Source organism: Diabrotica undecimpunctata, chromosome 3, assembly GCF_040954645.1.
Source record: "Diabrotica undecimpunctata isolate CICGRU chromosome 3, icDiaUnde3, whole genome shotgun sequence".
NCBI lineage: Eukaryota > Metazoa > Arthropoda > Insecta > Coleoptera > Chrysomelidae > Diabrotica > Diabrotica undecimpunctata.
Genome location: NC_092805.1, coordinates 60304043 through 60316690, shown reverse-complemented (window position 1 = coordinate 60316690; position 12648 = coordinate 60304043).

The following is a 12648-nucleotide window of genomic DNA, read 5'->3' as shown; positions in this document are numbered from 1 at the left end:
TTTTCTTGAATCTGGAAAGAAAAGGTTCATAATATTCTCGGTCGGTAATATATCACAATATATATTTCTTGCACTCTATTACCGACCGTGAAAAAAATATTATTTTAGGGGACTACTCTTTAATATGTTAAAATTCATATATTTCATTCACCTATCAAACAATGAAGTACCATGAATATGATTATCGTTTTTTGTTTAAAAGCAAACTTTTGGAAATACGACACTTAATACAATATTCTATTTAAAAGTAATTCTTCCAAAAAAATACATTTTTATTCGACTTTTATATTACTTCTCTTAATTGAAAATTAAAATCTAGTCTGTCGGTAACTGCTCAAGTGCACCGTTGGTTTATTACCTTTAAGAAAAAAATATATTAGGCATAAAATATATTAAAAATTTCACAATATTCAATTCCGACCGCCCGGTCGGTAAAAGGTTGATTTTAAGTTTTAAAGCACCTTTTACCAACCGTTCTTTAATTGTAAATAAATTTTAATTGGAAAAAATAATTATTTAAAGAACACATTAAATTTAAAGAAAACGTGATTTTGTGCTATTTCTTACTATAAATGTGCAATACTATACAGATTTTTGGAAATATGATACTTAATATATTATTTTATTTGAAAGTAATTCTTCCAAAAAAATACAATTTTTACTTCATTTTAAGTTTTAAAGCACCTTTTACCGACCATTTATAATTGTAAATAAATTTTAATTGGAGAAAATAATTAACCAACGAACACAATAAATCTTAAAAAAACGTGGTTTTGTGCCATTTCTTGTTATACAAGTGCAATACTAACCTTGATATATTAACAAATGCTTAATAATGCTAACAAACGTGCATAACGATTCTTATAACCTGCCTTACGGAGTCTTGCAACACCACTGCGAAATCCGTTAAAATTTGTCAAATTCGGCATTAGTCAGCGGTTGGCTTATGTTTGTAAGGCTGCCATATCTATGGTTTATTAAAGGAAACTGTTAAAAGTTTTAGTAGTTATATAGACTTTTCATAATGCGTTTAATACGAAAAAGATTCATTGTGGTCACTGATAGGTAATGGTCGGTAAAGAGTACAGGTACCTTAACCAATCTTCTTGATCCGGCATAACGATTTTCGATTCGCCTAAGTTGTATCGTTTAGGACGAAATAAACCACTTTCGAAATTTTAATTTAATAAAGTAATTTTGAACAAATTATATTAAAAGAATTCAATATATTATTGTTTGCTAGTAGCGCCATCTGCTAACGTAATAAAGCATACGTTGTTTACTTCTGATAGACACGTCAAAGTCAGACTCAGTATTAAATTATTAATAAAATATAAATTTAATTATTATACAAAATAAATAAGTTGCTTAAAAATAAAATTTGATTATAGTTTGAAAGGAATTAATTAAGAACTAACGTTAATAAATATATAATGACTGTAAACTAATTGATAAAGAGTAGTAAATCGATGTGAAGACCGTTATTGTGACCGTAACGCCGTCTTCTGCGGCTTGTTTCGTGACGCTCGTCTCAGCATTTTACTACAGGAAAAAAGTAATGTAATGCCAGTATAGGAACTTATAGAAGCGATAGAGAGAGGTTTGAGGAAATTGTAAACATAATGACGGCCAACGTCTGAATACGGACATGGCACCTAAAGAAGAAGATAGAGGGTAAGCTTTTATCTTGTTCTTCCGAGAAATGCATAACAAAGCATTTTGTTACTGTTAACTTTGAGTTGTTTTTATAAGAATCAAATTATTAATTATGATTATCCACAGGTATTCAGTGCTTTACCGCACAAATATCACAACTAAGAATTATTATTCAGCTAACATCATATAAAATGCAATTATCTCGAAAACTATTAAGTTTTAAAGTTATGGACAAGTATACCTGTACTTTCGAAGAAGTAAGAGAGTTTATATGCCCAGGCTTACAAATTAATTAGAATAATGCAGAAATTGCAGAAATTAACAGACAGAAATATCTGGCAAATAGAGCCTATTATGGATTAAAAAAATTTTTAACAACAAGTCTAGTTACAAAAAGAACGAAGAGCGTTTAAGATGCTTTGAACGTAAAATCCTCCGGCATATCTATGGAGGAGTACAGTAGGGTTGATTATGGCGTAGACGCTATAATTTTGAACTTTACCGCCTGTATGACAAACCTGATATTATTAGGTCCATCAAAATAAACCGGCTGCGGTGGTTAGACCACATAGAGAGAATGAATAAGATGGAGCCCAAAAACCATATTTATAACTAAACAATAGATGGAGTGAGAAGGAGAGGCAGACTCAGAGTACAATTTAAATATCAGGTGGAGGAAGACTTAAGAATGTTGGGAGTACGAAACTGGAAAGCCAAGGCGAAGAATAGAAGAGAATGAAGACTTATCCTTGAACAGGCCAAAACCCACCATACGTTGTCGAGCCAATGATGATGAAAAAGAATGGCGAAAACAGAAATAAGAATATTAGTAATAACGAATCATTTTTTATAAACACTAATAATTCATAGCTAAGACTATTATAGAATTCATAATAGTCCTGTTCCATCGTCTTTTTTGAAAACTTAAGGTTTCTATATTTTTCTTTTTTTATTTTCAATGAACCTTGTTATAAACTGGGCACATCAGTAGATGGAATCACCGTGACTCCCTTCATTTGTCTTGCGGACTAAAGGTTTAAAATCATGTGAGTGACGAACCTTATAGTAAATTGATCTCACAGTGTAGTGTCTAGAAAATTTTCTGGTAATCTTGGCTAGTTGTACATAATGGGCAGGTATATTAATCGCTGTATTTCACAATTTTCTTTTTATAGTGGAGTGTATCGAGTTACATTTGAGTATGCCCTGTATAATACATATATCATTCTCCATGGTAAAGTTCAGAAGAGTATCAGATAGTAAAGCATTGTGGTTTTGGTCACCAAAATATAATACCGGCTTGTTGTTTTAATCGATACTTATCAAAATCTCATTAATTAAAAAACTACTAATAATGATGCAAAACAATTTATTTTATTTGCTTCTCCCTCGTGCCACGTGAAACAGTATCCGTCTTTACTATGTAGGTATATCAAATGTGGTAAAATTATGTTATTCTGTAATAAAGTGCCGATACTTTTGATTTTGGACACAATAAGACCAATTACATAATAACAGAAAAAATATGTGAGACTTTGTCATTATCTTTCTTACTACGAGCTTCTTCGTTTTGATTTCCCATTCTACTTTAAGATCCAAAAATTAGTTTTGATTTAGATCAGGCGGATAAACGAAGCTCAAACGCTCATATGGTATTCATTCATTTTCTTAAGAAAGCATATCATAAAGTTCTTTGAGAGATTGTGTGTTGGGCGCGATTTAGAAGAAAAACAAACTGGAACAGTGGAGACAAGCTCTTTAACATTAGTAGTAGGAGTATTAAAAGAATTATTTAAAGTAGGAGTTACCACAAAAAATGGCAAAAAGTAATGGTTTTTAGTATCTAGTAATGGAGCAATCGAGAAATACAGGAAAATGCATGCCGTAGAGATATAGTGGGATAGATAAAGTGCAAGGTAGTGAGTGGTGTGTTGCGTAATAAACAGATATGAATGAAACTGAAATGGAAATTCTGTCAAACTGCTACAAGACCAGCTATAATGTACGGAACTAAAGGTTAAGGAGTTAAATAGAAAGAGGAACGCATATGGCGAAAATAAAAATGCTTAATTGGATAAGTGTAACGAAACAAAAATTTAAAATTAAAAATAAGTATATTATAGGTATAATAGCAATGGCACCAATTATTGTTAAAATTACACATCGCATTAAGATAGTTCGAGCATGTTCATCGTCAAAACTTTTTCACCAGAAACAAAGAATAGCTAATTTGTAGTTTCCTGGGAGAAGAAAGAGAGGATTAAAGATGACGACCTAACTGGAGAATTTTAGGTAGGACATGTCGGTAAAGGGATATATATTGGCGTGCCTAAAGATGGAAACTTGTGTAGAAATATAATAGGGAGAAAGGCAAAGATAATTATGAGAATATATAAAATATAATCATATTACGTACATTTTTAGATGTTCTAATAAAAAAATACTAAAATAAACACACAATAATCCAATGACACATTATTGAGCACCAATAAATTAAATACCATTTTAAAAAGGTTCTGAAACTCTTTTTATGTGGTATATTTATTATATATGAGATTTATATATATTTAGGGATTCTACAGTATTCACTGCCTTCCCTCGCTTAACCGTTTCCATCTCTCTCTGTTGTTCCATTCTCCATCGTTTAGTCCTCTCTTACTCATGGCTTCGTCTACTTCGTTCCTCCAGGATTTTCGGGGTCCTCCTCTTTTCCTCCTTCGTATGGGGCTCCATTCGGTTATTCTCTTTATCCATCTGCTGTCGCTAGTTCTTCTTACATGTCCATACCACTTTAGTCTTTTTTGTTCTATATATGTTAGTATGTCTGTTTCTATTGATGTTCTTTGCTTTATTTCGTCATTACTTCTCCTATCCATTCTTGTTACTCTGCAGCATCTTCGCAGGCATTCCATCTCTGTTGCTACTATCTTACTGCTATTTTTCTTGTTTATGATCCAATTTTCAGCCCTATATGTCATAATACTTCGCACTAATGTTTTATAAATCTGCGTTTTTGTCTTCATATTTAGGTGTCTATCCCACCATACTGAGTTAAGTTGTCGGATTGCTTTTCTTGTTTGTCCTAATCTTTGTGTAATTTCTTTCTCTGTTGTTGCCTTTTTCGTGATTATAAACCCCAGGTATTTGAATTTATCCTTTCCTTTGATTGTTACGTTATCATCAATCTGTAGATCTTCTATGTCTTCTTCACTTGTAGATAGGTACTCTGTTTTCGCGAGGTTAATAACTAGGCCAGCCTTGGAATATTCTTCTTGTAGTTTCTTCATCATGTAGCTGAGGTCGTCTTGGTCTTGTACAATCACTACTTAATCGTCTGCAAAACTTAATGTAATAAACTAATATATATGAGATTTAACCATAATTAATTGATTGTAATAATTATTACATTTAAGATTCCTTTTAATGTTTAGATTTCCAATCTGGAAATCATGTTCAAAAACTCTAAAATAAAATTATGAATGATCTTTACGGGGAAATATCATTTTGTTTTGTGCAATCTCGTATTATGAGCAACGGATATCTCAACTTTGTTTTCGTTTGCTTACCACTTGATAGAAAATAAGGTACTCTTTATTTAAATATAGAAACTATGAAATTCTTATATTTTAAAAAGCTAATAGTATTAAGCTAATAATAAATTTAATGAAGAAATACACATTTATTTCTGGTGACATAATTTGAGTTGTTTTTTGTTTCTCTTGTCGCTCTTTATCTCATCTGCTATTATAAGTGATGCTAGTTTCTGCATCTTAGTAGGTCTTTATGACTGTTTTAAGGCCGTTCCTCGCGATTCTGGGCATAGGTAAATTCCAATGTAAAAGTTTATATCAAATAACGCAAAAACTATGGCAGATATTGAAATGATTCTTTTTTTATATGAAAGGTCTTAAAAAGTTCTAGTGCACTATTTGGTTGTAAATTAATAAATTGTTTAAACAATATTTTTTTTTCAAATATTTTTGGTTAAAATAAACGTAAATTTTTTTTTTTAAATAGGGCACTACAGAATTTGACCCACTTTCCGAATCTGTTTTTATTTTTAACATAAAGTGTAACACAAAGCAGCTATTTGATATAAACTTTTTAAAAAATCTCAAAGTTCTGCTAAATGTTACTCTCTCTTGGTCAGTACAGGCTGTCTTTGTCGATAGCTTCTGTATTCTCGCCGACAGGTAGGTAAGAAATATACACTCTCTCATAAATAATGTTGAATAACATTATTAGGGCTTATTAAAGAGTAATACCTAAATATTTTGCAGTATTTGAATATGGAATTTGATTATTTATATTTATTGGACAATAACCAAATATTTTGCAGTATTTGAATATGGAATTTGATTATTTATAATTATTGGGATATTTATTTTAAACGTTTTTGTTAGTAAAGTTTACATAATATATGAAGTTTGTTTCGTCACTTGCTTGTCCAGTCATTATAGTCCAGGGTAATAAGGATTTTCTCGTGACACTCAATAATCCAGGTAGCTGACAACTTTTTTAGTTATTGTAGACCTATAAGAAGAAAACCTATCTGTTTCCTGCCTAAAGTTCGGAGCCGTTTTTTAATGATTAACAATTTAATGCAAAAACGCGATTTTTTCTATTTTTTGCACTCTATTAGAAAGCTAAATAATTGACATAAAATTACAAAATTTTATTTTTTAGAATATTGACAAAGCTTCAAAATGCCGATTTTTAAAAGTTGAAAAGTCAATTTGTTGCTTCACAAACTGCAAAATAAGTGACAATTGATATTTGTTAAAAACTTTTAGTAAACTTAAACTTTAAACTTTAGAGTTCCACCCAAAGTTTTGTATTGGGGTACTTAACAAACCCTCAAAATTTGGGACCGATATATTAATTAGTTTAAAAGTTATTGTATTTGTTTATCTCAGAGACCTTTTTTTTACAATAACAACAGAGATAGAAAGTAATACAGATAGGGTAATTCTGTGGGTGACAAATGAAAGCAAAAGACTTATACTATCAATATGCATTAAAAAAAATAAAAGAATAATTTATTATAGTCAAAAATCCTGATGTCAAATTTTTGAAATTATGTAGTTTATAAACATTTAGAATAACTTTAAAACATTGTCCCTAGAAAAAATCTTTTTTTACATTCAAAAAGCTAGTATTTTCACCCGAATTTTCAAATGAAAAAATTTGGCCTAGGTTAATTTGGGCCAAAGTTAGCCATGTTTTTTTGTTAATTTACAGCTAACTTGATTATAATAATTAAGGAACCTTATTGACGCCATGTTAAAGAATGGGATTTGTATTTTTTGTTAAAAAATTTGTACAAACATTGTACCTTTACAGGGCCCTCTACGAATTTTCAAATAGTGACTAGGAAGAACCCACAAATCCATGGCGTTTAAATACCGAACAAACAATTTTAAACTAATAAAATTTTCTATATCTCCGGATCTACTCAATGGATTTTAATCACTCTCTTTTTAATTTGTACGTAATTTCTACGTACATTACAAATATGTAATTTGTTTATATATTAATTAATTAATAAATGGTCTAGTTTGTTTAAACAATTCGTGAAAAAATTATTTTCTTCCAAAAATCTATTTTTTTAATACCTAGTATCATTAATAACCATAGAAAAAATCGCGTTTTTTGCATTAAATTGTTAATAATTAAAAAACGGCTCCAAATTCAAGGCAGGAAACAAGTAGGTTTTCTTCCTATAAGGTCTACAATAACTAAAAAAGTTGTCAGCGACCTGGATTATTGAGTGTCACCAACATGGTCTATTTTTTGCTTATTTCCCTGGAGTATATTTGATTAACATCTGTGTAATTTTTCTGTCGCTTCCTCGCTAGTTTTGCATATTGCTATGATAGCAGTATCATCGGTAAATGTTGCAATTGTATTATTTTCTAGAACAATAATATAACACGTATACAAAAGGTAAAGACACTTCTTTGAGGCAGCCCTGCTGTAATTTCTTTCAGTTCCGTGTATGTATCTTCCTGTTTAATTCTGAAATATCTTTCCAAGTATTTGAGAGTATCGTTTTGGTAAATATAGTCTTAGTTTATAGTTATGGCGTCTTTGCCATACTTTATCATATACCTGAGTCACATCCTAAATTGTCCATCATATTATCCTTCATGATCCATGTTTCACATCTATATAGTAATACAGTATATTTACATGTAACAAATTAAATCCTTAGTTGTAAAATTTTGAAATAATTACTCAGTATACATCCAAATTTCATAAATGCTCCTCATAAATCTCATAAGACATGGTGTAGACTCATAAGACATTGCTCCGCAAGCCTTGTAAAACACTACACCATGTTTCTTATGGTTCTATTAAAAATAGTAACATTCATTCTAATATTTAATATTTTCTGGTTGCCTTTTCCAAGGCAACATTAAAGAGGAGACACGCCAGAGCCTCCCCCTGTATTTGACCATCATTAACGTCAAAGCATGTAGAGTTTTTTCCTTCAATTCTAACGCACGAGCTTACGTTTTGCATTGTTAGTTGGGTCAACTTAACCAACTTCGGTGTGATCCCAAACAAAGTCTATCATTGCATTATATAATGCAGTTCTTTTAACACTGTCATAGGCTCCTTTGAAGTCGACGAAGAGATAGTGTGTATCTATGTTATATTCTAGTGACTTTTCTAGAATCTGCCCATGTGCTTGAATTTGAATTTGAACAAAAAAGAAGAAGATTTATTCACCATTGATAGATGCCTAAAAAAATGTAACAAATACATGGAAAATTAAATCAAAATGTGATATTTTACAGGTTTCATATATAAACTACATAGAAATAATATAATTATAAATTTTGCTTAGATTTTGAATTTCTGACCTTTTGTTTAAATTATGGGATCTAGTCTTTCACCTATTCTATGTCATGGATGATGTTATCAGTGATTGTATCAACAATTGCACTTTTTTCATTCCTTTTATTAAAAGATATGTAAATGATTTAGTTTTGTCACTTCCTACTTATTCCACTGGAATAAGCTTGACCGTTCAACTGGGCCCGGACTACCTCCTTCTAATTCTTTAAACTCCTGTTTTGAAATTAATAATTTTAAAATAATACTCATTATTTTGTCTAATTACTTATTTAGTTGTCAAAACAGATACATTATTACCCAAAGAAATGAAAGTGGTTCAATTTAGAAATTATATAGTAAATAATAAATATTTGAAAACAGATGCACATATTCCTCCCGCGATTTGGGCTTCTAGTACTAATTTTATAAATCGCACTATTAATAGACGTAAATCCTTTCATTTTAATTTCATGAATGTTTTTATTCGCCACATCTCAACATTTTCCATTTCAGAATATTTATCATCAAACTGTAATTCTACGTTAAAAGCCAACTTGTCAGTAAAAAGGTAACAAAAAAAAACAAAAGACAATATAAGACATAAAAAAACGAATTCGGCAATACTGTGACCTCAAAATATCTTGTTTTACATACCTGTATGTACCTTTGCTAAGTTGTGAATTATATATTTAATAAATAATATTACTCTGGTATACTCCTATTATTCTAATTACACCATAACCGCACTGAATAGAAGACCTCCCGCTCGCTTTATTGTATAGACCCTTGACTTTTCACTACAAGGGGTGGGTGTCCGGTTGTAAGTAGGTAAAAAGCTTAACTTTAGTACGAGATGACGTTTAGACTATTCTTCGTGAATAGATTTTGTTTTTGTAAAGAAAGATATTTTTGAAATAGATATCGCACTGAATTTTACCGTTAGGATTTTCAAGGATAAGCCTTAAGACGTGCATCCGTCAACCAAGTAATGACATGCCCTGTACTCCCAAATATTTTACGACTTAAACTTTGGGACAAATTTAAGTTGTGTTTATAGAAGACGTTTTGTCTGTACAAAAGCCCTGATATTATTTGAATTCTCTATAAATATTGGTGCACTATCCTTAATATTATTTATTGAATATCTTTAAAGATAACCTGTCATCTATAAGTTACGTAGAAAATATAGTAGTATTATTTCTGCAACTCAAACTGATTGGATAGTATACGTAATCCACTGGTAAATATAATATACTACAAACTAGCAACATATAAATTTAGAACATGTGTTAAAGATACCACAAATCTTTGTTTAAATATTTCAGGAACTTAAAGATTTGCGCCGTATAAAAAGAGAATAAAGCACCACTAAAATATTATTTCTCTTATAGAATCGTACAACATAAACTAATTAGACAAGAAAGACAAAAGTATCTTTAGTTGCATAGTTGAAAGTACATAGGTCTCGTTAAACAAGAGACAATTACGTCCTTTTGCCGAGAATTAAAATAATTCGCGAACGTATTTACGCAAGTTGAAGTTAATTATCTCACTACTACATAGCATAATTGAGTTTCTTTCAAAGTTTAATTGCTGCATGGGCATTTCGGAAGTTTCTTTCTCTTCTTCGTTCTTCGCCTCATCATTCAACTTCAAGTCCAAGTACCTCCATTATTAACTCGAGCAAAAACTAAATAATTTACATTGGGATTAATATTGAAGTTGGAAATTGTTTCAGTCAGAAAGAGAGTGACAGTATGATTATCTGAGGGAGGAGGACGATTTCGCCGTATTCTTTTTGATACGTCTGTGATAATAATTATTAATAAGTTGCCGTTTTCCGGAAATTTGGGGTCTCATCAAAAAATTAGAAAATACGATATAAAACCGTTTAATTGTCTTAAAATAGATGTGCTCATATAATACAATACTAGAGCAGTAATATATATATGTATATATATATATATATATATATATTATATATATATATATATATATTATATATATATATATATATATATATATATATATATATATATATATATATATATATATATATATATATATATATTATTGTGATATTTAAAGTCTTGGTGCGCCAAGCAATAATTAGCTAATTAATTTTTTTATTAATTAAAATTATTTAAATGATATGATTATGACTCTATCACAATTTTTAATTCTTTTATCTCAGGGTTAAATTCGTGCTTCAATATCTATGCTATTACATGTGAAAGGTAAGGTCCAAAGAATACCGGAATAATAAAAAACACATATGATCTAACACTATATATTGAAATAAAAATAATGAAATAATTCACACTCAAAAGTTTTCAATAAACAAATCTCATATAATGATTCTCAAAATTTTGTTCTACGTACGTGAACAATCAAAATTAATGGTACAAACAATATTCATTGAAATCTCAAAATCCCAAACTATTCTAACTCTCCTAATCAAAATATTTATATCCTTTCTAAATTAAGTATAAAAATTGTGTTATCAATAAAAGAAAAAACTGCAGAAAACAAAAATATCTCTCTCTGATGATGAGTGGTCCAAATCCTTGTTCCTTGTAGACTATATTATCTCCTCTCAACCGCTCCCTATGTAATCAGCAATCTTACAACAGATTGTTGCAAGTATATCGTCCTTAATGATCTCCTTCAAAAGCACAAATCATTCAAATTATGATAGCCTTTCTCCTCTCGATAAACTGAATCTCTCGTTGGCCCGAGTGAAAAATGACTCTTGGAATATCTTCTCTTTACGATAAACTGAATCTCTCGTTGGCCTGAACAGTGACTCTTGGAATATAAGTAGAAAAATATGACTTACAATATTTTGCTGCTTCAGCTTCTGTCAGATACACTAACTCCACAAAAACTCACTAACATTCAACACTACTGCTTGCTACTTCTCGGGAACCGCCAGAGAACAATCACTGTTCGTCTTACAAACTTGGAAAACCAACCGATTATCTTTTCTCTCTCGTAAATCTAGCTAAACTTTCATTCCTACATACCTATCCCACCTTTTTCAATCTCCGCCAATCAAAACTCGTCACAATTCCCCCATTTTTTCATTTCGATAACAAACAAATTTTTATCTATAATTATAAAATTTCCTAAAACTTATTTACAAATAATATTTTTCTATAATTCTTAAAAACTAACAAAAACCTCTTTCTAAAATCTCTTCTATTGTCTCTAATCACTGCATTAATGTATTTGGAAAACCCGGTTCAATTGTCTTTGGATTTCACTTAAAATTATGCGGGTCACTCAAGTATAACAAAGAAATAATTTATGCATAGCTTACATTTTGTTTAGTACAGGTTATCCAAGAATTTAATAACTTTCCTTCTTCGAAATGTTTGTTGGTTATTATCCTACTTATCTGAATTATTTTAATGTTTTTGAACTTTGAAATATTTTAATCAACCCAATATTTTTCTCGATTTTACATATCATAACAATATATATATATATATATATATATATATATATATATATATATATATATATATATATATATATATATATATATATATATATATATATATATATATATATATATATATATATATATATATATATACTGATACGATTAGGGTTTATAGAAAATAATTTATAAGTTATATACTACATAATATTAGTATTTGATTATTTTAAATAAGTTATATACTAGAGAATTTAATAAAAATTATTTATGTGAGGGTATTTTTAAGAAATTAGCATATAATAATTGTAAAAAGTTGTATTTTAGTAATTATAATGTGGTAGATATATGTAAGTGAGCCATGTGACTAGGCAACCAACTATACAGTGAGTGATAGACAGATATTTATACTCTGAAGTGACGTTTAAGAATATTTACGAATATAAGTGGGGTTATAATAATATATTGTTTGAAATGTGTATTTTATTAAATTAGAGTGTTAGTTACTAATTTGAATGTTTATTCTGATCTGAAAAGCCTAAATGTCAACAAAATTATCAATGGAACATTAACGAATTCTCCAGAGTGCAGAGTGTGACCATTGTTTACAGTCGAACATTCTGGAATAATGATTATGGCGGTGGATCGAACAGATATTTTTTCGAGAACATCTATATAGAAGTTAATAGAACGAATGGAACATGATT